We start from the raw sequence: 24,992 nt of genomic DNA, 5'->3' as shown, positions 1-24,992 counted from the left end.
GGCCCGGTGGGGCAGGCAGAAGCTGGGTGAGCAGGGCCGGGCCGGGGGTCACTCACGGGGCTGAGCTGGGCCAGGCGGCTCCCTCTCCGCCTCCACGTCATTGCCGTCCCCGTCCTCAGCCGCCGCCGCCGCCTCAGGCTGCTCACTCGGTCCGCAGCACGGCTCGGGCACTCCCAGGAATCTTCTTTTATGCTGCCCGAAACCTCGAATCTGTAGTTGCTTTTTTATAGTTGTAAATTAGTTGATTTGTGGGAGAGACTGACGCTGGGGACCGTCCATTCTGCCCTCTTGACCTCTTCTTTTTCTTTTAAATACTGACTTCTCTTTTGTCCTCTGAAGCACATATTCAAAGCAACTTGAATTTGTTTCCCAGGTTGCAATCCTAAAATCTAGACCAAATAAACTCTTTGTTTCATATTTTGCTTTAGTTTCTTCTTTTTAGGTTTATATCAGCAAAGATTCACAAAACAGGAGAATCTGTTGGGAAAAGTTTGGGCAAACCATCATTTTCAAGCATTAAAATCATTACTATCTGAGAGCTATTTCATCCTAGACTAATTCCTGTCATCTCTCAAGATCACAAACTAGAGTCAATGGAGCCACTGCCTCCTTGAACAGAGACAGATAGACTAACACAGGCCGTGCACTTCCCTGGCTCAGCACCCAGGCGCCTGTCAGCCTCAGGCACATTCCCCAGATGGGAAAACAGTCCACACCCTGCCAGAACACATAGCCAAGAACGGGGCCTTGGTGGTCAGATGGGTTTTGATTTGAATCCCAGTCACTCCTTTACTACGTAAGTCTCAGTTTCTGTGCCTGGACCTCTCATATGTAGTTCATGGAAAGAAGATTGACTGCAATTGAGATATTTATTTCATTACATGACTAACATAAGTTTTAAGTACTTTATTGAATAAAGGTCATTAAATCTAAAAGTAATCATGGAAACTTCATACCCATTGCCTTTATCCAATGCATCTTGAAAATCCTGGTAGTCCGCAAAGCAATTCCATTATTTTTAAAAGAATGCTATCACTATCTCATACAGCTTCTGCTCTTCTGAATTTAAAACATCCTAACACAGGCTGAACACGTTTCTGTTGAAGGTATTAGAAAATACCCTTTTTCTAATACCTTCAGCAGAAATGTGTATAAAACAGGAGAAACCTGGGAGCCCCGTGTGTTATAATAGCCTGGTTATTTTCATTTATCCTCTCATTTAACACAGGGAGGTTTTACACACTAACTAGCACATGGCATCAAAGTGAAATCTGGAAGAGGTGAGAGATTGTGCCTGTCTACTGGACAGTGAGGGGTTAGTGTGAACATGGACTCCTCCTCAAGTAGAATCATTTCAGAAAAGCCAAAAGTTGATTATTTGAAAATAGATTCTTTAAAACTCTCCACGTTTGTGAACTCCCTGGAAAACCTGCAGCTAGCAGGATCATGCACATGCCAGTTTAATGATGGCTGCATAAGACACCACATGTCTTGACAGCTTTTGTTCTTGCCATTCAATCTGCCTAGAATTGGTTTCCCCCACTTACCTACTTAGCAAATTCATACTTATCTTTGGAAACATAGTTCAAATATTCTTTAGTCACAGTTAGCTGCTTTCCTTTGCCTGTGTTTTCAGAGCAACTTCCTACCGACCTCCACTTCAGCACATACCTCACAATTAGGAAGCTGCTTGTTCTCAGGTCTCTCTCCTCTACTAGATGTCAACCTGCCAGTGTGGGTGGGCCCCGCTGAACACAGTGTCTGTAATGCAGCAAATGGTCAATAAGGAGAAAGACTGTGACACTGACTCAGACCCATGGCAGAAGTCCCAGCTAAAAGTCACGGACGGTGGTTTGGACAGCTTTAGTAATGGAAGCAGGAGAAATAGCAGGATTTGCTCATAGGTCCTTTGTGATGTGAAAAAAAGATAAAAGCCAACAACGCCTGTCCTAACAACTGGCTTGAAGGTGCTACTATTTCTTGCCATGGGGAAAACTAGAGAGGGAGCAGATTTAAAGTACAAAATCAAGAGCTTAATTTGAAACATATTAAGATTGAAATACCCATAGACTCTCAAGCAGAGATTTTGAGTTGGGCATTGGCTATGCTGGTAAGGAGTCTGTACTTCACACCTGTATGGTCAAGGTTGGAAATACCAACTTAAAAGTCACAGCGTGTGGAAGGTATTTAAAGCCAGAGACTGGATAAAATCACCAATAAGGAAATTGTACAGTAGGAAAAGATGAGAACCAAGGACTCGGAATGTTCGACTTGATTAAAGAAAGAGAATATCAGTAAGAATGACATATTCAGACATGTGAAGCATTCAATTTCTTTGGTCTGGACATATAGATTTTTTATTTTTTAAATTTTTATTCTTTATTCCTTTTTAATATTAAGTTATTTGTTTATTGAACACTTTCTTCCCAAATTACAATTAACAGTGGTTTTCACAATGTACTTTTCAGAGAAAAAAATAAGGGTTCTTTCTTTCCAGTAAAGTAAACATCATTTTTCTCATTTATTGTCATAGTTTAGTCCCAAAAGCATCTTTCTTCATGCAAATATGCCAAATTCATAGACAGGAAGAAGGAGTCATATGATTTTCTAGCACCACCTGTGAACATTTATTATCAGATACAACTTCTACAACTACATTCACTCGCCCATTCCCAAAAAGGAATATAAAATTGTCTTCTGTGGAATTCTATTTATACCATCCCTGGTTTTCACTTTGTTGTTATGACCTGTTTGCACACTTCACATTAAACAGCAAAACCTTGTCACAGGAATCTTCTCAGTTTTCTCCTCATACATGGAGATTTCATGGATGCTATGATTGATGAATGAAGTCTGCTCAGCAGCAATGTTCATTTAAGCCAGTGACAGATCCTAGCTTGCTTTCTCAGGTCAGGAAAATCCATGGAGCCTAGAATAGCCTGAGGATTTGGCTATAGAAGACTAAGGTCTTCTGCAGATGACACTTCTTACAGATGGAAAAGAAAAACTTATGTATCAGTTCCTCAGTGATTAATTCATATCAAGAAGAATCTATTCTTGTTCTCCCTTTTCAGATTTACATTTTAGAGACTGAATAAACATTATCCTGGCTCCGTTCCCACCTGTTATCTCCCCCCACCAATTAAACAGTTAACGTTATCTGAGGACTTGTGAGCATCTCTATGCTGAAACAAGCACAATTTGTGACTTTGCTGATCTCTTCCTTCTGCTGAATGTCTAGCACCAGGCTTGAAAGCAGACATTCAATAGTTAAGGGTTATGTGTAAAGAAAGACCTGAGGCCAAAAGCTGAAAAATAATCAATATTCATCGGTTCAAGTGATTGACTAAATTTTACATAAGTTTGAATATTGTACAGCCATTAGAATTATTTAGACCTCCTAGCACCCAGATATGATCTCTAAATACCATTTCCTATTAAAAAACAAACCAGGGTTCCTAATTCCAAGTCTAGATCAAGAAATTGACAAGATGAATCTGGAACATTTCGTATCAGAAAGTAAAAAAGCACTCAAGCACCAACAGGGCTGTCTTCAAAAGACACAAAAGCCAGCTTAAAGGGTCTCCCACTGGTCAAAGAAGGTACAATTTGAGCATAATTGAAATATATCAGATTTATTTATATGAATTAAATGGATTGAAATTGATTAAATATATTTAAATGAGTTCATAATAACATTTCCTTTTTTAAAACTCATTGGTCACCTTTGAAGGATGCTGGGTCACTAATTCTGCTTTGAAAGCTGGCAAATTAAAGGAAGGAGTCAAGCATTTACCCAGCCTTTCCTTATGAACTCTACTGCTAGGCAATCCAATAGTTGATGAAAGGAAGTGTCTTTTTAGAGAAGTATTCGAGCTGCTAAAAAAATTTTTTTTAATGATAAAATGAGAATGACATCATTTTGCAACCCCTGATGAACTAACAAATCTAGACAACTATCATCAACAGGCTTCTGAAATCACAAAAACAGAGACAACCAGACATTATATACTCCCTAAAGAAAGTATGCAACACCACTGACAAAATACTTTTGAAAAAATTTAATCTGAATAAGACCGAGATTCTAGAACTATCAGTTTACAGAAAAACTGGGTTCACTAGAACATTTCTAAATGACACCACAGGAATGTAATCAACAAATCCAGACTTAGGAAATTCTACAGCAATGCTATTCAAAGTATGATCAGCAGAAGGTGATCAATGGAAAGAGGAAGACAGGCATAAAACCTCAATTTTGCTCTCACATCCTTCCCTTCTATGAATCAAATGCCCTAAACCACTGGGAGAGGGTTAGTAAGTCCTTTCACCCACAAAGGCACAGACAAAGATCCACAGTTTCTGGATGTCTTAGTCTGTATTCTGTTGCTTATAACAAAATACCTAAACCTTGGTAATGTATAAAGAAACAAAATTTACTTCTTACAGATCTGGAGACTGGGAAGTCCAAGGTTGAAGGTGCATGCCTTGTGAGGGTCTTTATACTGGTGGGACCCTCTGCAGAGTCCCAGGGAGGCACCAGGCATCACATGGCAAGGGGGCTGAGCATGCTAAAGTCTTTTTTCCTCTCCTTGTAGACCCGCAAGTTCGACTCCCATGACAACCCATTAATCCAGCAATCCATTATTCTGTTAACAGATTAATCCATTAATGAGGGAAAGAACCCTCACAGTCCAATCACATCCTGAAGGTCTCACTTTTCAAATACGATCATTGGATTTCCGACACTCTTAATGCTGTTAAATTGGGGATTATATTTCAACATAAGTTTTGGATGGAACATTCAAAGCACGGTGAGATAGATAGGATCAAAATGTGTCTGTCTTTGGGAAAGAAACAGAAAACTCTTTTCAAGGGCATGGGTAAAGATCCCTTGCAGCTGAAGGAAGAATAGAACTAAAACCCTTTACCCCTGGGGAAGGGCAAGAAACAGATCCTACACTGATCCAAGGCAGAGGGTTGTGGGGGTTTTGCTGTTTTTATTTTTGTTTTGTTTTTAGCACTGGGGAGGATTTTCATACTTTCCCATTTAAGAGCAACTACAAATGCAAGAGGTGGTATGCTGGTTCTTTGGAGAAAAAGCAGTTCTTCAGGTGATAAAAACCTAGATTTGTAGTACTGACCAGTTTCCATGGTGCACATATTCCCACTGTGGCTTATTTCAAGCTACCACATGACATCACCAAACATGGAATTGGAAAGAGATATGCACAACTGGCTCTCATGAGCCTACATGAGACAGCTCCAGGACATCACTGAACACAAAACAAAGTTTAGGAGATCTCCTTCTACCCTCCCACCATGCTTCAAGTGTGCAGAGACAGCTGATAGACAATGCAGGAGTGGAAACACTGAGACACACTCTTCAACATTCAAGCCCCAACTCTAAATACAAAGTAAGAGCAGTCTACTGCTATGCGTATTTGAAGCCTTAGGTGCACTGGCAGTACCAATACCAACAACAAAACCCAAACCCAGATCAACTCCTAACTAGATTGGCCCAACCCCTCACACTAGCAGCCTGACAGAATAAGAGTAACCATTTCCAGGCATAAATACTATTGCCTCAGAATCTATTGTTCTTCTATACACAATGTCCAGCATTCAACCAAAAATTATAAGACATACAAATAAGTAGGAAAAGTAAAATCATTGTCAAGAGGCAAAGCAAACAATAGACTAGATGTTGGAACTACTAAACAAGGAGTTTAAAATAATTATGACTAATATGATTTACTAGAAAAGAAAAAAGACATACATAAATAAATGGAAAATTTCAGCAGAGAGATACAAACTATAAGAAAATCAAGAGCAATGCTAGAAATAAAAATACATATCAGAGATAAAGAATTTCTTTAATAGGTTTATCAATAGAGTGGACACAGATGAGAAAAGACTTGGTGGCCTTGAAAATAGATCGATAAAAATTATTGAAACTGAAACACAATGAGAAAAAATATATACTGTACCAGTACACTCAAGAGCTGTGGGAAAATATTAAGAGGGCTAACCTTCATGTAATTAGAGTTTCAAGCAAAGTAGATAGAGAGAACACACCAAAAGAAATACTAGAAATGATAATGACTAAATATTTTCCAGTAATAATATAAGAGATCAACTATAGACCCAAGAAACTCAGAGAACCACAAGCTGGATAAAAATCAAACAAACCTTTCTCACACACACTTAGACATATCACAATCAAACTGCTGAAAACCAAAAATTAATAGAAAATCTTAAAGGCAGTCAGAGGCCAGAGGGGAAAAATAAACATCACATACAGAGGAACAGAAGGAACAGAGATATGAATTGTGGCAGACTTCTGATCAGAAATCACACAAAGTGGAAAACATCAGTGATATCTTAAGTACTGAAAATTAACTATCATCCCAGAAGTCTGGGGTGATAAATGGAATATCTTTATTAAATAAATGCAAAATAAGGACTTTTTCATATAAACAAAAGCTGAGATAATTTATTTCCAGCAGATGTGCACTACACAAATGTTTAAAACATGTTCTTCAGGCAAAAGAAAGATGATATCATACAGAAACTTGGATTTGCGAAAGAAATAAATAGCACTGGAAATGGTAAAAATTAAGATAATTATAAAAAACGTTTTTTCTTATTTTAATTTTATTAAAAGATAATTGACTGACCAAAGTAAAAATGGTAGCAATGTATTGTGGGGCTTATATCATACATAAAAGAAACTGCATGACAATACCTCAAACTATGGAAGGAAGGAACTAAAAATATACTGTCACACTATATATGAAGTAGTATATTATTTGAGCTAAATGGTGGTAAGTTAAAGGTGTATATTGTAAAGCCTAAGGTCACCACTACAAAAAAAAAATTAAAAGGAGGTATAACTAATAATGAAATCATAGAAAGTGCTCAATTATCCCAAAAGAAAACAGGGAAAGAGGGGAAAAAATTAATAAAGAACAGATCAGGCAAAGAGAAAACAACTAGAAAAATGGTAAATTTAATGTTCACCATATCAATAATCATACTTAAAGTTAAATGGTTAAATATCTCAATCAAAAGGCAAAGATTACCAGACTGGATAAAAGATCATGTAAATCTAACTATAACATTCAAGGTAAGCATTGAAACTAAGTACTAATAAGGGACTGAAGATGAATTTTGGAAATACAGCTTCACTTGCTATATTTTGGATAAAAGTTAAAAATGAATGTCCTGAGGTTGCTGAAATGGTTTTAAAATTCCTTCTTCCATTCCCACCAACATACCTCTGCTTTCTCTAATACGTGTCATTAAAACACAGCAAAAAGGAGTCCACATATACATTATCTTATGCAAGTAATGTTTGTATTAATTCAATCTAGATATATATTATGTTTGTATATATTCAAAGTGTGTATAAAGGTGCTGAATATGGAAAATTCCTATTTTATTCATTAATTTTACTTAGTTATAATTGTGTAAGGACAAAATTTATTAATGTAACCAAATTTTTTATATTAATCACTTGTACATACTTTCAGTGAACAATGCATATAGTTTTTGTAATTTTTTTTTTGCCTATGTTACATTTGTTATGACTGTACTTATTTAAAATGTAATTTTATGTCTTTTTAATTTAATAATTAAAAAATTGGGGGTGGTATTTCCTGGGTTTTTTAAATTTTATTTTTTAAGTAATGAATTCTTTATTACCCAATGCTTAATTAATTAATTCTTAAGTATTACTGGTCTGAGATTAAGTAAATTTTTAAAAAAATAAAATAAAACCAGTCCTTCAGCACAAATAGTTTGAGAAGCACTGTTCTATAAAATAAATAATTTAGTTTCTTCAACAAATAAATAGCAAAGAAAAACAAAAATAGGTTTTGTTTTAGGAGGGAAAGCCTATACATTAAGAGAGACTTAAAAACATATCAACAAATTGCAATATATGATGTTTATCTGAAACCTGATTTAAACCAAAAAGACTGTAAAATAAAATTATGAGACAATTGGGGAAATGAGAATACTGGCTATTTGATGATAAAAAAGACCTTTGTTAATCTTTTAAGTGTAATAATGGTATTATAAGTATGTTTGGGAATGAGTCCTTGTATTTTAGAGATAAGTATCAAAATATTTACAGATAAAATGATATTATTTCTGTGACTTGCTTCAAAATAACCACTGGGATGGGGGAGGGAGTGACAAGCACAAGGGAAGGAAAATTGGCCATGAGTCATCGTCGCTGAAGGTTGGATGACAGACACATGGAAATCCATTATACTGTAGTGCCTGCTAGGTGTGTTTCAAATTTTTCTTTAAAAATTTACAGATATTAGATCTAAATCAGCTGAGTGGGAGGGATTCCATGTTGTATCACAGGGGTGATGAGCAATAGATAGAAATGTCCAGGTGATACCCACCAGGCCTTCCAGAACAGTGTTCACTAGGGACACTCACGGAGAGACAGGACTGAGGCAGGAGCACTGTGGGATGGTGCCTGAAACTCAGCAAGGGAGCTGCCAGACTCTGAGAGAGGAGCCCCTACCCCTGGGCCCTGGAGTGTGAGGCTCAGTGAAGGCTGAGATGTCCTCGTCACCAGGAAAGCACGGATGGGACCTTGGGCTTCAGCCTTGTCCTGCCACTTTAGCAGGCATCAGTTAGGAGTACAACTACCCCCCCACCCCCACCTTGGTATGAACAAAATTAAAAACAAAAATAAATCTGAAAAAGACTAATTTACTAACCTCTTTTCATTACAGAAAGAAAAAAGACGCTTTGTCATTTGTAGTGAAGCATAATGATTAAGATTAAGGCTTTGGAGCCAAAGAAGCCTGAACTTGGGTCTGCCACTAACTGTGTGACTTTGGGCAAGTTATTTTAACCTCTGGGAACCCCTGTGCCTTATTTGTGAATCATATAGAATTTGGAGAATTGCTGTGAGGATAAAATGACATAGAGCATGACAAGCCTTTAGCATATTTTAAATGCTCAAAGGAAACTACCCAGTAAACCAAGGTTGATAATGCTGTTATCATTAGCAATTATAGGAGTATGAGCTCATTAAAAAGCGGAACTGGTGTTGACTGGATGGAATAAGTGCTGTAGTTAAGAAGAATACAAATACTACATATTCAGTTGAAAATACTGCTCTGTGGTCAATACATGTGAGTAAAATAACACAGTTTGGTCCCCTTACCCCTCCCTGACTCATCTCTGACTTAGCATGGATGTGTGGGGCGACCGTCACTCACCCCCACCCTGGGAAGGGAAGACCTTTTCTCCACTCAGTTAGAGCAGGACAGATGAGAAAAAGGGATCTGGTCTTCTGGGAACGTGAGCTGAAGAAATACACAGACAAATAGTAACTCTCAATTTTCTTATTAAAGAAGTTCAACAAATATCTAAGCACATCCCTTAACATATCTGCATTCGTCCAAATATTTCCACATCCAAAGAAAAAGTGAAAAGAGCAATCACGTAAATCTCGCGATTACTTATTCCAAAGCCTGAAATATTTCATTTTGGATACCCTTTCATTTTGAAATGAGCAACTGTAATATGCCATTAATGGACTGTATCAGAGGGACAAGAAACAGTTTAATCATCTCCAGAGATTGCCATAATTAAAAAAAAAAAAAAACTAGATGTTCAGCATTGTAGGAGGACATTCTCTCGATAACAGAATGTTCTTTGCATTCTCCATAAGACTATTTTATAATTATTATCATGCTGGACCATTATAGTTTATCATATAATAATAATAAAATTATCATTAGAAGCTGGAAGGAAAGAGAAAACATCCACATACATACACACACACAAAGGCTGTGCGCAGCATTATTGCCTGATTTTTTTTTTTTTTTTTTGCTATCTACAAAACATTAATAATTTTTTAGACATAATGCTTTTTTCTAGAAAAATTTTCTTAAGCATTTGACAGATGCTAATGCATGTTTGCTAACAAGGGCGGATAATGAAATGAGAGCATAAGCAGCCAATTAATTTAACAGAAAAACTCAGAAATATTAATTCCTGGAATGTGCTGGGAGTGGCAGTCTCTGGAAGCTGGTCAAGTAGACTTCCTTTCTCCTAGTACAAGGCTTTCTAGTTGGCAGGAATTACATGTGCTGATACTAAACACAGGGACATCTCCCCCTGAACACTGTAGCATATTCCTCCTCCCTCCCTGCCGGCTTCCTTGTGGCCACAGGGAGGGAGCTTAAGAGGAAGAGTAAATGGAAATTGTGTTGGAACGAGGCAGCAGCTCTTCCCTCTTCTCCCACCCCTCCTGTCTTCCCCCTTGCTCTCCCCTCCAGCCATCTGGGGGTGGGTGGAGAAAGAGCAGCCCAGGTGAACAGAGCCATGTGGACTCTGGCTGGGGGCACCCCTGTGGGATTTCCTGGCTCAAGGTGCAGTGGTCCCGCACAGAGGAACTGCCCTGTGATATATCCCTGTCTTTGTTTAGTCCAGCTCTGAAGGAGTCTTCTGTTCTCAACTTTCTGCCGATGTCTCATAAAATTTAATTTATCACCTCAGAAAATAAAAATCAATCACTGAACGGGAACGCTCACTTGACTAAACTCTTCTAGTCTGTTCAGTTCAACATATTTTCATGAGAAAAAGCAGACAATATATTGAAGTGACTTAGCAGTTTAAAGGGCATTAAAATAGAAACACTGCATCTGATTTTTTAACTTTCCAATTGGAATTTGTTTTCCATGGCAGAGGCAAGAATTATGTTTTTTTCCTAGCATGCAGGGTTTCAAAATTTATAAAAACTTTAAAGCTCTACCGACAGTCTGGTCTACAAGTAATAGGTGAAAAAGAACCAAAGAAAACACGCCTTTCTCAGAGTCCTGTCCTGGGCCTACCACCTCTGGACACAGACTGCACATGGCCCCTCTCATTGTCCAAGTTTCTAAAACAAGCAGAAGGGGCTTGTGCAGGACAGTGCACAGTGCTTCTGCTTTGGAGTCAACTGCTGTGGGGGCAAATACCTGCTCCAATGGTCGCTCGCTGTGCAACTCCACACAAAGTCGTAACCTCTCTGAGCCATTACTTCCTCATCCGTAAAATGGGGGAAATGGTTTCCACACTGTGGAGTTGTGGGGAGGACTAAATAAAACACCACAGTGTAAAGCATGTAGCACACTCCTTGGCTTCCTGCAGAAACTCCACGCGTGGTTATTACAGCAGTGCCCCCTTATCTGCGGACTCATTTTTCACAGTTTCAGTCACTGGCAGACAACTTCAGTCTGAAAGTATTAGATGGAAAATTCCAGAAATAAACAACTCATAAGTTGTAAATAACTTTTATTACAGTGTATTGTTATAATTTTTTCTATTTTAACATTAGTTATTATAAGTACCTTACTGTGCCTAATTTATAAATTAAACTTTATCACCTGTGTGTATATATAGGAAAAAACATAATATAGAGTTCACTACTATCCATGGTTTCAGATATCCACTGTAGGTCTTGGAACGTATCCTCTGCAGATTTTGGGGGGACTACATATTAACGACCCCTCCTGGTATTAAATAGGAGTTACAAGAACAGACATCCTTGCTTCGTCCCAATCTTAATGATGTCAGCTGTAGGTATTTGCTAGTTAACTACATCTTGTTTGATAATGTGGGAGCTAACATCTTGCAAGATCATTGGGAGAACGCAATGAAGCTATGTGCTACCGTACTTCATAGCTATAGATTATTCTACTTTAGTTATTGGCATTGATTAAACCCCAGAAAGCAAAAGAACAAAACAAAATATAGCATGGTCTGTGAAAATATGATTGCTGAAATGACACATCTCAAAAACACAAACTGAAAACAGAGCACAATTATTGTTTTCACTAATCAATAAAGTGGACATATTTTTCCATTTGTGACTATACTCTCCCTCTAGAAATTGATGATTTGTTCAGAGCCAAATACTTTTACACAGAGCCAAACACATTTTTGTTGATCCAAGAATGTTGTAATTTTTAAAAGTCACTTTTCATTAATCCTCCTCTAAAGAGTAAATTTTGAGGCAAGCTTTGAGCTATCGGTTTTCGGGTGTCCAGCATCCCTTCTCTTTATTCAACAGTTTTTGAGACGGCCTCTGAGTGTGCTCTGCTCAGGAAGAACTGGTCACTTAGTTCTGGACGTGGTTATAAGAATAGGCATGCTCTCGATCAATCTCTTCCTTGAGCTCATGTTTCATCTCATCAGAGTAACATTCAAACTTGTCCACAAGTAGGAATTTGGTGTTTTCAACTCTCCCATTTCCCTGGTGAAAATTTACTTTCAATCTACATACTTTTTTCCCTTCTTATATAGTTGGGAGGAAAAAGCTCTTCTTGCTTTAGAAGAAAGTAGAAAAATCTCTTTGATATTCATATTTTCATTTGTGATTTAGAAACCTCCCTGCCCCCAAGAGTAATTTTAAATTCAAAGAAAAATGTGTTTGATAGGGTTTTGCCTGTTTTGTGTGTGTGTTGGGGGAGGTAGAAATGTTTTCTAATAATTGTCAAACACAGATGGAAAACCACCATAATTAGCTAATTCAACGCCACGCCATCCAAGTGGTGTTCGCTTTGAATCTGCAACCTTCATAAGGCCATGTCTTTACAGCTTCATAAAACTACTCATTTTGACTCAAATATGCTGCCTTGATAACTATTTCTGCATGATCAGTGTAGTTAGTTGTGTCATACTATGGTGATTAACAGCCAAGCACGCTGATTGCAGTTGCAGTGCCTGCAGGGAGAGGTGAAAGAGCAACCAGGACAGAGTCAGATGAGATAGTGGAGGAAGGTAAGTGGAGCCACACATCTCAGCAAGAGCAGATGCTTCTGCTGTGCTTGCCAAGGGAGCTGCATCGTTCCCAGGAGCAAGCCGGGTTCAGCTTGTACAAAAGCCCTCCCAGCACCACGGCAGAGCCCCAAGGGCAAGCCCTGTCTGATAAGTATGATCTCCAGGGAGCAGGCATTTGCGGTAAGTGCACACTGGAGGAAAGCAAGACGTATGTTTCGGGGATGTACAGTGGCACCTGGACACTGGGGATGATTGGTGCATAACTGCAGGTGGAGGAACTAAGGATCTCCCACACTGGACATGGAACGCAGCAAGAAAGCAGAGTTCATGGAAACTCAGAGTTGCAAGATAAGTGACAAGACGGAAGACTGAAAGTCTCAGTGGACGCATCTAACAGGTGGACAAAAGCTGGAGGTCTGAATGGGACCAGGACATACCTGGAGCTCCACTGGGGACCAGAACTCAAGAGGAACTTGCAGTTGATAACAGAGCCAGCCTATGTAGCATTAGCACTTGGGGACCCACCATCGGCCAACTCCATATTTGTTGAAGGATATTCAGTCTATTTTCTGGAGTAATAACTAGAAAGCCCAAATTGCTTCAGGTGTTGACCAAAATAAGCATTTGGACCATCTAACAACTGAGTCAGCATTTTAATGTCCTCCAAAGCCTTTCAGAAGAGTTTGCAAATTAAGGCTGAGTCCTATTAGGGTGTTTCACAAGTTTCACAGGCATTCCCAGTAAAATCTTCCTTTATGTTCCTAATGGTAGCAGCCAAGATGCCATTTGGGCTGATTTCACTCTCAGCCAAGAGTCAGACAGGAAATTATGGGACATAACTTTTCTCTTAAGTTCCTCAGGAAAAGGACTCTGTAGGGGATCTGCAATGAACTAGATATTTGTGTCTCCCCAAAATTCATATGATAATATCTTAACCCCCAAGGTGATAGTATTAGGAGGTAGAGTCTTTGAGAGGAAATGAAGTCGTGATAGTAGAGCCATCATGAATTAGATCAGTGCCCTTATGAAAGGAACCCAAGGAGTTCTCTCACTCCTTCCACCATGTGAGGATACAACAGGAAGCCAGCAATCCGCAACCTGGAAGAGGGACAACGCTCCGTGGGGCCCAACCATGCAGGCATCCTGATATCAGACTTCAGCTTCCAGAACTGTGAGAAACAAATGCCTATTGTTTCTAAACCACCCAGTCTATGGTATTTTGTTGTAGCAACCTGACTGAACAAGAGAATCTAAGCCGTTCCGGTGTGGAGACCCGCACACTCTGCAGGGGACGGTCCTGAGGAGCATCATGCAGCCCAGCCGGGCTCTGGCATGGCTGCATGACCCGTGGGTGTCTCTCTCATCTGCACCCTCCAGGGTGGTGGCGAGAGGAAGACGGGCAGACTGATATTGCCACAATCAGGAGGAGTCAAGGGAGGTTTAAACAAGAACCCAACAGGTGCTCATAAATGGATCGAGGTCGGCCTGGGAGACAGTTTGTAGAGAAGTGCCACAGGGCTGTACCCAGCTCAGAACCATCAGCAACCTGCAATGAGCCTGAGGAGACACACTTAGCAAAATTGAGCAGAGCTGGGAGGGACAGCACATACAACAGAGGACACAATCAAAATCCCAAAATAAATGGGAGTCCACATAGACTGTCATAATGGCATACAATGAAGTCTAGAACATGTATGAACATAAAGCTCTTCCCTTGAATGGGAAAAGTCGGGCACAATCATAAGAGAGTTGGGGAAGAAATGGAACTTCCCAGGAGGACATGTGAGAAAGACTCAGGGGTTCTTAAGTGACTGAGATGAAAATCTCATCAGGCCATTTCCTGCTTTAAATGACCTCCATGGGTGCTAGTGGAAGGAAGAGCCCTGGTCTACATTCACATGCCCTCCCAAGACCAGGCTGGCTCTGTCTCTGCCACATCCTAACCTCCTCCCACCTCCCTCTCTGGTTCGGTCACTTCTGTCCAGGACAGCTGTCCACGCACGCACATGCCACACCCTTCCTCACCTCTGAGCCTTTGCGCGCACTGTTCCCTCTCTAGGAACACTCACCAGGCCTCACGTCCCACCCGGCTTCACCAGGCAAGCACCTATAGCCTGCAGAGCTCGGCTTGAGCACTTCCTCCCTGGGGGCTTCCCACCCTCCCAGCCCCCACCAGATTGGAGCCCATGCCCTGTAATCCCCTCACCGCCTGGACTTCTTTCCTAACCCCCGCCACACTGGATCCTCCTCTCCACACTGTGAACTCCATGCAGGTGGGGCCACATCTATCTCACTCACCCCCTAATCCCAGGCCCAGAACATCACAGGACTCAAGTAATAGTGAAGAGAAATTTACAATGGTGGTTCGTGTGAGGTAGCTGCCAAAGAAATCAAGATAGTCTTGAGATGCATTAAAAGAGGTATATGGTCCATGACAAAGGAGGTGACAGACATTCTCTTTTTGTGCCAGTCAGACCACATACTGGGTTCATGCTGAGTCCCACACAGAGATGATGGCTAAGGTGAAAAGGAACTAAAAACCAAGTCCTCCCAGGAATGGTTAGAGGAACTCAACCCATTTAGGCTAGAAACAAGACAGGGAAAGTAGGGTTGCTAGGTGCAAGTGTCTGAAGAGCTCCTGTAGACAGAGAGGCACTGCTCGAGGCTCGAGAGTCAAGTGTTCAACTTGACTCTGCCAGCCACTTGACAAGGGGACCAGTGTTGGTTGGGCCGTGAGACATTCCCTCTCTATTCCACCATGGAGGATCCACACATCTCCACCCCGCTGCTCTCAGCCTCACTGGCTGGATGAGAATATCAGACAAAGCCCGGCCTACAGTGTCCTCTGAGCTCATGGATCTGGTAGGCAATCATCGGTGGCTTATAATCTACTAAGCTAAAATAGGAAATGGCCACTCAAAACCATTCTCACATTCAAAGGAACATTTCTTAAAATGGCCCATCTCTATCTGGTCTCTGGAAATTAACATTTCAGAAAGAAAATAAACAATGACAATTTAAATCTCTAATCAGAAAATGTATCCATGCATGATACAAGGCATGATTTTCCAAGGAAAATTAACCTGTCTCTGTTGCCTTCTGGCCTGGAAGTGCTTGGACTCATGGTGGCATTCTGGGAATACTGTGCAGACACAGCTTTGAGGGCACACAAGTGAGAGGACTGGAGGCAAAAGTGGAAGAACATGCAAAAGTGGCAAAAGTGGAAGAATCATTTTCAAATCCCACAAAATCTCCCTGAAGCTTCTCTCACCATGTTTGCACAAAAGATTGGGAGCTTGAGAGATCACATTTTAATTTTAGAACCACATTCCCTGTCTGAGATCCAGCATATTTTTCTCCCCAGAACATCAACCTTCATTTAAACTCTGGCGATGTGCTGGTGGGTTTCCCTATTAGCTGTGTCACATCCTGCATGCGAGGCCACCCTTCCTCAAAGTCCATACACCTGACCCCAGAGAGTTTCATACCCTCTCCTCTGTCTCCCTGAAGTGTTAAAAGGGTACACTCCACTCCAAGATCCATTTCTCTCTTCCCTGCGCCACGTATTTGTATCCCCATTTGTAACAGCCCCTAATATGCACCTCCATTCGATTTCCCTTACCCAGCTTGAAATCCTCTCATTCTAATTACCGTTTCAGTTTTCTTATATTTCTCCCTTGAGATGTCTCAATTAGTGTACTTTTTCATGCCGCCTGTCACCTCTGAGCTGCAAGGTGGGTCTAACTCCAACCGAAACCACACAGAAAATAAATGAGGAGCCGTTCTGGGCAGCAGGGCCGAAGGTGGGGTTACTTTACAAACTAGTGCACCTTTAATTGATGATAAATGGACAGGAAAGTAGCCTTATTAATACAGCAGCCTTGATTCGGCTGGCATGCAGTGTCCTTTCATTACTCAAAGGTACAGAGCAAGCAGGCCACACTGAGTCCTGGGTGAGGAGCTTCCATTCAAAGACAGAGAAAAAGCCACCAAGGCTAATTAACATAGTTCTGGTCAAAGTCGAAAATTAACTCGCCTCTTTAAGACCACAGCTGAAAATGCCATTTGTCTCCTCTGTAATTACACTTACAGGTAATTATGTCCGCAAAATACAGCAAGTTAAATGAAGGTAGGGCTTTCTCTTCCTATCACATAACTCTTTTCATTCCAACCCTGTCAAAAGACTAAACAAAAATAAAGGTGTCGGCCCCAGTATATTTCTTCCATTAATGAGTGCTTTGTTGTCTTAGGCTGCTCTGCAAATCTGCAACTGTGCGGTGTTTATTTCTTCACTCTCCTGGGAATCCACAGTCTTTATCTGAACCTCTCAGAATTTAGAAACACACAGACGGCAAGTTGGACTTGAAAGCTTTTCCCAACCACTAATATCTGCCTTGGTCTATCAAGGAATGTGCAAAGGACAAGGACCGGGGAAGTCACCTTCCCCTTTTCTCCTGGGCTAATGCAATATTTAGATGTCTCTATCACATCCTATCTAACGAAAACCAGCGTACAACCCCTTCCCATGACCTTGAGTCTCCTGTTACCATTATCTTTTAAGGCCTTGGGGGCCAAAGAAATGAAGACAAAGGTGCACACAGAGAAGTGGCATTTAGCCCCACTCTTGCTGGCAATATGCACCTGCCCCCTGCATCCAAGGTGCCTGCTCAGGGCTCATTAGCAGTAGCCTGGCTCAGCCCTGCTGGGAGCTGTGGACGTGGCTGGCCAGGGTCCCACTCTCCACATGCACTCGGCAGAGAATGGCAGAGCCCCTTTAGAATTCCACTGTTCCCTGGAGGATCCAGGGAGATCCTCGACTAGTCCAATAAATTAGTCCCTTAAGAACTCAAAGGGTTTTGTTTCTGGTGGAAAATTCTCTGAAGAGTTTAGGAATGGGCAAAGGCAGCACTTGGGGCTCCCCCATGTTTCCATTTCCTTCTCTCTTTTGCCCCCCTCTTGTCTTCTCTTTGGCCAAACACTGTCAGGATTTCTTCCTCCTACCACCCAACCCCCAGTCCCAACCAGGCCTCTTTTGGCCTCTATCACCTTTGCAAGTTCTGTCAACTTATAGCAAAGTTTCTGCTAAAAGATCCACTGGGGCTTGTCTAAATTCCCACTTGCCTTAACACCATGAAGCCACATTGCAGTCCAGAGGTCTCGTTCTTCCCGCTGGCAGAAGCCGAAGGCCTCCGACTTCCCTCTCACTGAGCTGAGTGATTCCAATGAAGAAATCCGTAATTAAAAAATAAACATCTCGACTCACACATTTACTAGATAATGACTAGTACAGCTCTCTCATGAAGCAATTTGGCAATATGCATTAAGACCAATAAAAATATTGGACTGAAATTTTCATGAGGAAATCATCTTAAATTCAGAAAAACGTTCAATACAGTGGAACAATATTACATAAAAGAATAGCAACAAAAGAGAAAATTACCTAAATATTCAGAATTGGAGAATGTTCAGATTAATCAGATGGATTATTATGTGACCACTAAAAAGGATGGTTACAGAGATTGTAAAAAACCTGAGCAATCGGTTCAAATATTAGGAGTTTTTAAAAATCAGAATATAAACCAGAAAAAAAATCAAGACAGTTACAAAAGTCACTCCAAGAGTCTAATAGTGACTGGGTTAAAAGGAGGAGGTTATAGTTGATATTTTCTTCTTTCCTCTATTTTCCAAATTTTCTACAATTCATTTAAACTTCTTCTAATTAAGAAATATGTGTATATTAATTTGGTATTAAAAAATAACTTGCGAATGTCACTCTTACAAGCATGTCAGATGAATCTAAACCGAGTGGCTTGGTTAATGGGTCCGTCCCGTTGGATTGCTAATACCTGCTCTGCCTTTGGTCAGCTGAGCTTGATTTCATCATGAAAAAGAAAGCCACTCTTCTCAGGGGTCCGTGGTCCCACTCTGACTCTCCTCCCACATCTGTGCCACCGCTCCCCAATCACCTTCTTGCCTGTTAGACATCGGGATCTGCCGGATTCTGTGCTTTGCTTCCTCTCGCTCTTCCTGCATTCAAGACATCACCGACGCACTGCCCACAACTCACCTGCTCTGTCAGCAACTCTGTCGCTGGCTCCCGAGGCTCAGACCTGAACTGCCAGCGCTGCCTGGCTTTCTCCACTCAGCACCCTCAACATCCACTTCATGATCTTCCCTCCCAGGCCTGTTTCTGACCCCACATTCCCCGCTCTCTCATCCTATGTCAGAGGGGCACATAAAGCACAAGTCCCCTTGCCCTTGGTCCTGACCCTCATCACCTCTGACATCACCTGCTGACCAGTCACAGCTTGTCTTTCCTTCAGTCTCCATTCGCCACCCAACACACTGGGTGCCCATGACCACATGCAGGAGAAACCTGAGGTCTGGGCTGTGACTTCTCACAAAGCTCCCTCCACCAATGACGAGGCTTCCCTCCACCAATGACGAGGCCATCCTGGATACTGGCGATGGCCCTGCCTCCCAACAAGGCCTAGCTGTCCATCTCACATGGAGCTCCAGTGGGCACAGAGCCCCTTCTCTCCTCTTCCCCATGAAACCCCAGCCTTTCCCTTTAGGAAATATCTGGTCCAGTGCAGAATGGGTCTCAATGATGATGCATTTTCTATGACGCTGGGGGTGCAACATGCCCCCAGCGTGGAATCTTCTGAGTAGTGACTTAATCAGAGAGGCAGCCTGAGTCCTGTGGGATGCTCAGCAGGTCCCACCTGCAGGGAGGCACTCCAGAGAGTTGTCAAGGGGCTGGTCATTGCTAAGATGAACCCCTGCCTCCCTTAAATGATCAGCACAGAAAATGGAAGAGCAGGAGGCCTAGCCCTTTCCTGTAACCTTTCCTGTGCCCTGGGTACTTTGGCCCAGGGATCTCAGCAAAGGGGGTGGCTTCACTGCCAAAGTGCTGGGGCTGGGGCCCATGGCCGAAGAAGGGAAGAATCTAGACCTGGAATGCTCAGGTCACAAAACTGCCTCAATCTAGTCACTTAGGTCTTGATTCAAATGTCATCCCCTTCCTATCCTCATTTCCTTGTGTCATTGTCCTGTGCTGCTGTTTATAGCACTCATAACTCTCTGATATTATTTTAGTGATTCATCTCTGTTATCCACCACTTTTTCCAATGCCCAGCACACGGTAGGGCTTCACATTTTTGTCTATGAATAAATAAACACTGTCCTCTGAAAACATGCTCGTTCACCACAAGGCCTTTACCCCTACTGCTTTCCTCCACCTGACGCGTCCTTCCTTCTGACTCAAGAGACTTCTACTGATCCTTCAAAATCCAGACCAACCTTTATTCCTCAGGGATACTTACCCGGTTCTCACTGCCCAGGCAGGATTCTTACTGTCCCCTCTACAGTCTCCTTTCACTTTATCCACAACTAAGTTGTAGCACTTCATCCAGGATACTGTAACCTTTCATTTTAGGTCTAGCCTTACACAGACTGTGAACTGTGTCAGACCATTGTGTCTTAGTAGGGTGTCCTCAAGAACTATGGCAGCATCAGCCACAAAGCTCAGTAAACATTTGTCAAAGGTATAAATGGATGACTAACACCAAGAAGTTATCTCTCCTGAATCCAGAGTGCTGGAGACATCATTAACTTTCCAGGTCACATTGCTAAGTAACAGCACAGTGCTTATCATTTGGGGTCCTGCAATGTTTAAACCAACAATCATTGCCTTAAAAATTTCAGTCCTCAAAGAGTTCACTATGCTCTCCCCACAGTCTTTTATACCCAGTGCAAGTCTTTTCTTTGTAGATGATACAAAGAGTAACTTCAACCTCAGCCTGCTCAAATTTTCAGATTCCAAGTTAATAAGGTCTTCACATGCAAAAGTTTAATTACCTCCTTCCTGAAGACCCTCTGCCCCATCCAATATATTTCCTTAGGAAGTGATCAACAGTCTACCACTTGCAGACTTAGCGCGTCTAGTAGAAAGGGCATGCGCTTCTACATAAGACAGATTTGTGTTCAAATGTGCTACCTGCATGACTTTAAGCAAGCTATTGACCTCTCTGAGCCTCAGTTTGTCATCTGTAAAATAGGGATGATATTGTCCACTTCAAAGGTTCATTGTGAAAACTGAATACTTCATGCACTAATCTATGAAGAATCTAACAGAGCCACGTACCTGGGTGATCAATGAAAGCTGGTCCTCTTCATTTCCCTTCCTGTGTTAAGCCTTTTTTCTTTCCAGAAAAGGGAAGAGAAGGTGTAGGGCAGAGTTTTCCACTCCCAGCACCACTGACATGTGGGGCTGACCATTCCACATTGTAGGGGTTATTTGTGTATTGCAGAAAGTTTAGCAGCATCCCTGGTCTCTACCCACTAGATGTCAGCTGCCACCTCCTCCCCAGTGCAACAACCAAAAAATGTCACCAGACATTGCCAAATGTCCCCTGGAGGCAAAATTGCCCCTAGTTGAGAACCACTGGCCTAGGGTTCTATAACTCGAATGTTAGCTAGTAAGAAAAATTACTTGATTTTCCTTTAGGATCTGTTCTGAATGGTGCTGAAGCTACACATGATAAAGTCCATGCCAGTCAAGAGGCCACACTTCAGGACAACAGAGGAGGCTTTCTTGACCCCTGCTGTCACTGGCAGCCTTGTTCTTTCAAACTGAAGATTGGATCACTCCATCTCATAACAATCACCACCCCAGCAGACGTCCAGTTGGTCAACCACTTTTAACTGAGCATCTACTAAATGGCAGGCCTCCATGCTAGGTGCTGGGGGACACAACAGCAAGTCAATACTTCCTGCATGGAGTGTAACGCTAGTGGGGGCCACAGACCAAGCAACAGATGGAAAATAAATGTCAGGAAGAGAGAAGTGACATGAAGACCGCTAAAGCAGGGCCAGAGAGAATTTTGATGGTGAGGGATGGTCCCTTCCAAAGACCACACCTGTCTCCTTCCTGCTGTGACTCAGGACAGCAGCAGAGACGTGCACCCCCAGTGATGGCCACATTTTGGTAATGACAGTAGATCACCCAGTCACTAACATCATTTCAGACAGAGTCAGGTGGTCCCTCACAGAAATTAAAAGTCTGCACTGTCCCCACTTCCACCCTGCAACACATTAGTGCCACCAAGCTGTCAAAATGTCTCAGGGGAAAAAAAAAAAGTCACTAGAGTCCATGGACTTCGATTCACCCTTATTCATTCACTGGAAAGAATATCATAACCATAGCTACACTGCTACACTGTTTTGTTTTGTTTTGTTTTTAAAGGAGTGGAACTAATAGGCTGACCTTGAGTGGTAGGATTATAGGTGATTTTTACAAATTCATTATACTTTTCTTTATTGTTAAAAATGTTTACAATGGGCATTATTGCTTATAATTAAAAAGTCTCATAAACTTCTTAAAAGTAGTGGTACCACTGTGTCTGGTTTGATCTTGATTTATAAATCAGGGTTTCTCACTGATGGAGGTGGTTGCCACAGGAGGGAGGTGATTGAAGACAGAGATTTGTAATGTTTAAACATACAACATAGACATGAAATTTTTAAAGCTTGAATTATTATGTCCGAGCCAGTGGAGCCATTCGGAGTGGGAAGTATGAAATGGCCGGCACTCTAAAAAGTCTTTCTTTTGATCTGCAAGACTGCAGTGTCTCCTTCAGAAACGATTTCAATCACAGCTTATCATGTAAATCCTTAATTTGAAAATTACTGGCCCTAGAGCGAGGCCAGTCTCACAGACAGTTCATTGTGCGGGACTTCCCGAAGGACACAGTCCCACATGTGATCTCTCCTCAGTCCAGGAGCCCAACAAGAACAGGGCCTCCCATGACACCTCCACACTGAGAGCATTTATGCATTCTTCTCAGGAAACAGTGTCACTCCACACAGACAGTAGCCATTGGACTCAAGACAACAACTGTCATTTTTATGTCCTTCCCCTCAACTGCAGGGTAACATTCAATTTCACAGCATGGACTAATAGGCAAAAATGCACTCTCTGAAATACAAAAGGCAGAAGAGGGAAGAAAAAACTACCTAAAATGTTTGACTTCTCCTGCCAGTTCTTCTGTACAAGGCCAGGTGCAGTGGCTGTGGGTTTTCTAATATCAGGCCTTTAGTAGTGGCCTCAAAGCCAGGGTCTGCCTGGTGTACTGGGACATCCCAGCTGGTAGTCTTCAGGGGCTCCTACTCCTCTCGCCACCAAACACAGCCCCTAAGAACAGCATCTGAGGTCACTGGGCCTCCTCTCCTTTGTCCCCAGCCTCTGCAGAAGCCACTGCTCCTCTCCTTCCGAGTGGGACACTTGTGGGTCCTTTGGGGACATCAACATTCAGAGGCTTGGAATCCCTGTTCTCTGATTCCTGTACAGCATCCCAGCTTCTAATCTTCACAGGACTATTAAGAGCATAATTATGTGAAGAAATGTTATCCTGATGTAGTTCACAAGGAAACATCAGTACAAATTATGTCAAGTTCTGCAAATGTTGCTGGCATGAGAGAGAGAAAAAGCAGCTCTTTATATTACTGCTTCCATTTACCTCCCATTTTCCCCCTCTTTTTAGCTAATGGACAAAAAGAAACTAAAATAAGCCTACTTTATAAAGTTGCTCAGTTTCAATGTAAATTTTTTGTCATTCACTGCATTCTTTTTTGTGTGTGTGTGTCTGATTTATCAGTCCTTTAGCTTGCTCTATAGCACTACATTTCTGTTTACAACTTTCTATATTTTTTTTCAAAAGGGTGTTCTCACAGTCATACTGCATCTGGTAGAGGTCATTTCTTTTAGGGTCAATTGTCCCCTCGTCTCATGCCCAAAGCATTTTTCTCCTACAGCCACCATCCATTCTGACCCACATAATAGTGAGTCATTTCCAAGTCTGTCTTGCCACTAAACTGGAAGATCCTTGAGGGAGAAGGTTTCTTCTAGTCCCCTCTGGATTCTCAGAGCTGAGAACAGGACCTGATATGTAGAAAGAGCTCAAAAGAGGCTAAACAAAAAATAATCAAACAAGGAGCCCTTGGATTCCTTATCTAAAATTGTCGATGTAGTGGAAACCATTTTGCTAAAAACAGCAATATTTACAAAAGCCACTTTTTTAATTGGAAGAAGCAAAGTGAGATTATTGCCACCAATGCAACAGTGTGAACTGCTACCCAAAACACCCCTCCCAGCCTGGCAGTGCCACATCACAAAATCCCCCCCTTTCCATGAGGGCCTCGGAATCCATCACCTGACCCCAGAGGTGTGACAGGAGCACCAGTCCCTGCTCTCTGCATCACTCAAGGTGGGCCACACAGACTGTAGGAAACAGGACAAGTACTGAACCCTGCACTTACCCTTAACTTGAATTGCTGAACCTCACTCCTAAAAGCTACGAGGGGGAATGGAAACAATAGGTCTTGGCAATTAAGCAGATACAGGTCCTAAGTCCACCACTTACTAGAAGAGTAGCTCAGGCCAAGTTATAACACTTCTCAATGCCTCGGCCTCCTCATCTGTAAAATGGGATAATAAAGCAGGACCTACCTTTCAAGAAGTTCCCAAGGACTGGATATACTGTCACACTTGCCTGGCATAAGTGTTCCTTTCCATCCCAGGAGAAGGCACGTGGCGTGGGTTTTGAAGGCTGAGTACGAGGAAGGACATCAGGTGAACCCAAGGGAGAGGTTCACTTTGGCAGCCCTTCATGGGCTTCCAGAGCATCCGGACGCACTGGTGCTAACATGCGGTGAGGACAGGGTCCATCTCCTTGTGCCTGGCCCGGGAAAACATTCAGGAAATATGTGGGCAATGAATGACCCTCTTCCTGCTCACAGTCCAGGGGGATGACACTCAGGTGAGGGAGTGAAGGACAACACATCACGGTGCTTCTGGGGGTCATTAGGGCCACCACGTGACTTACTTTCCAACCCATCAGATGCGTTCCTGTCATATAGCTACTGGCAGAGATGTAGCCACAACCACAAAATTGAAACCAGTCCATTCGTTTCATCATCGTGGTCAAAGCTCAACTAAATCTCAACTGTGTAAGAATCTGTGTGAGTTATCGAGGCCATTAAAACTGCCCACATTTTTTCACCCAGTAATTTGCTTGCAGGAATTTACCTAGATGAAACAATCAGAGATTCACTCAGACACGTGTGCATAAAAGTGTTTTCATCTCAGCATTATTTATAAAACGAACCAACAACGCTTAGAAACAGCATCAATG

This window comes from Cynocephalus volans, chromosome 3 (assembly GCF_027409185.1).
Source record: "Cynocephalus volans isolate mCynVol1 chromosome 3, mCynVol1.pri, whole genome shotgun sequence".
In the NCBI taxonomy this organism is placed as follows: domain Eukaryota; kingdom Metazoa; phylum Chordata; class Mammalia; order Dermoptera; family Cynocephalidae; genus Cynocephalus; species Cynocephalus volans.
The sequence above is the reverse complement of the archived record's forward strand: the minus strand, read 5'-3'. Positions refer to the sequence as shown.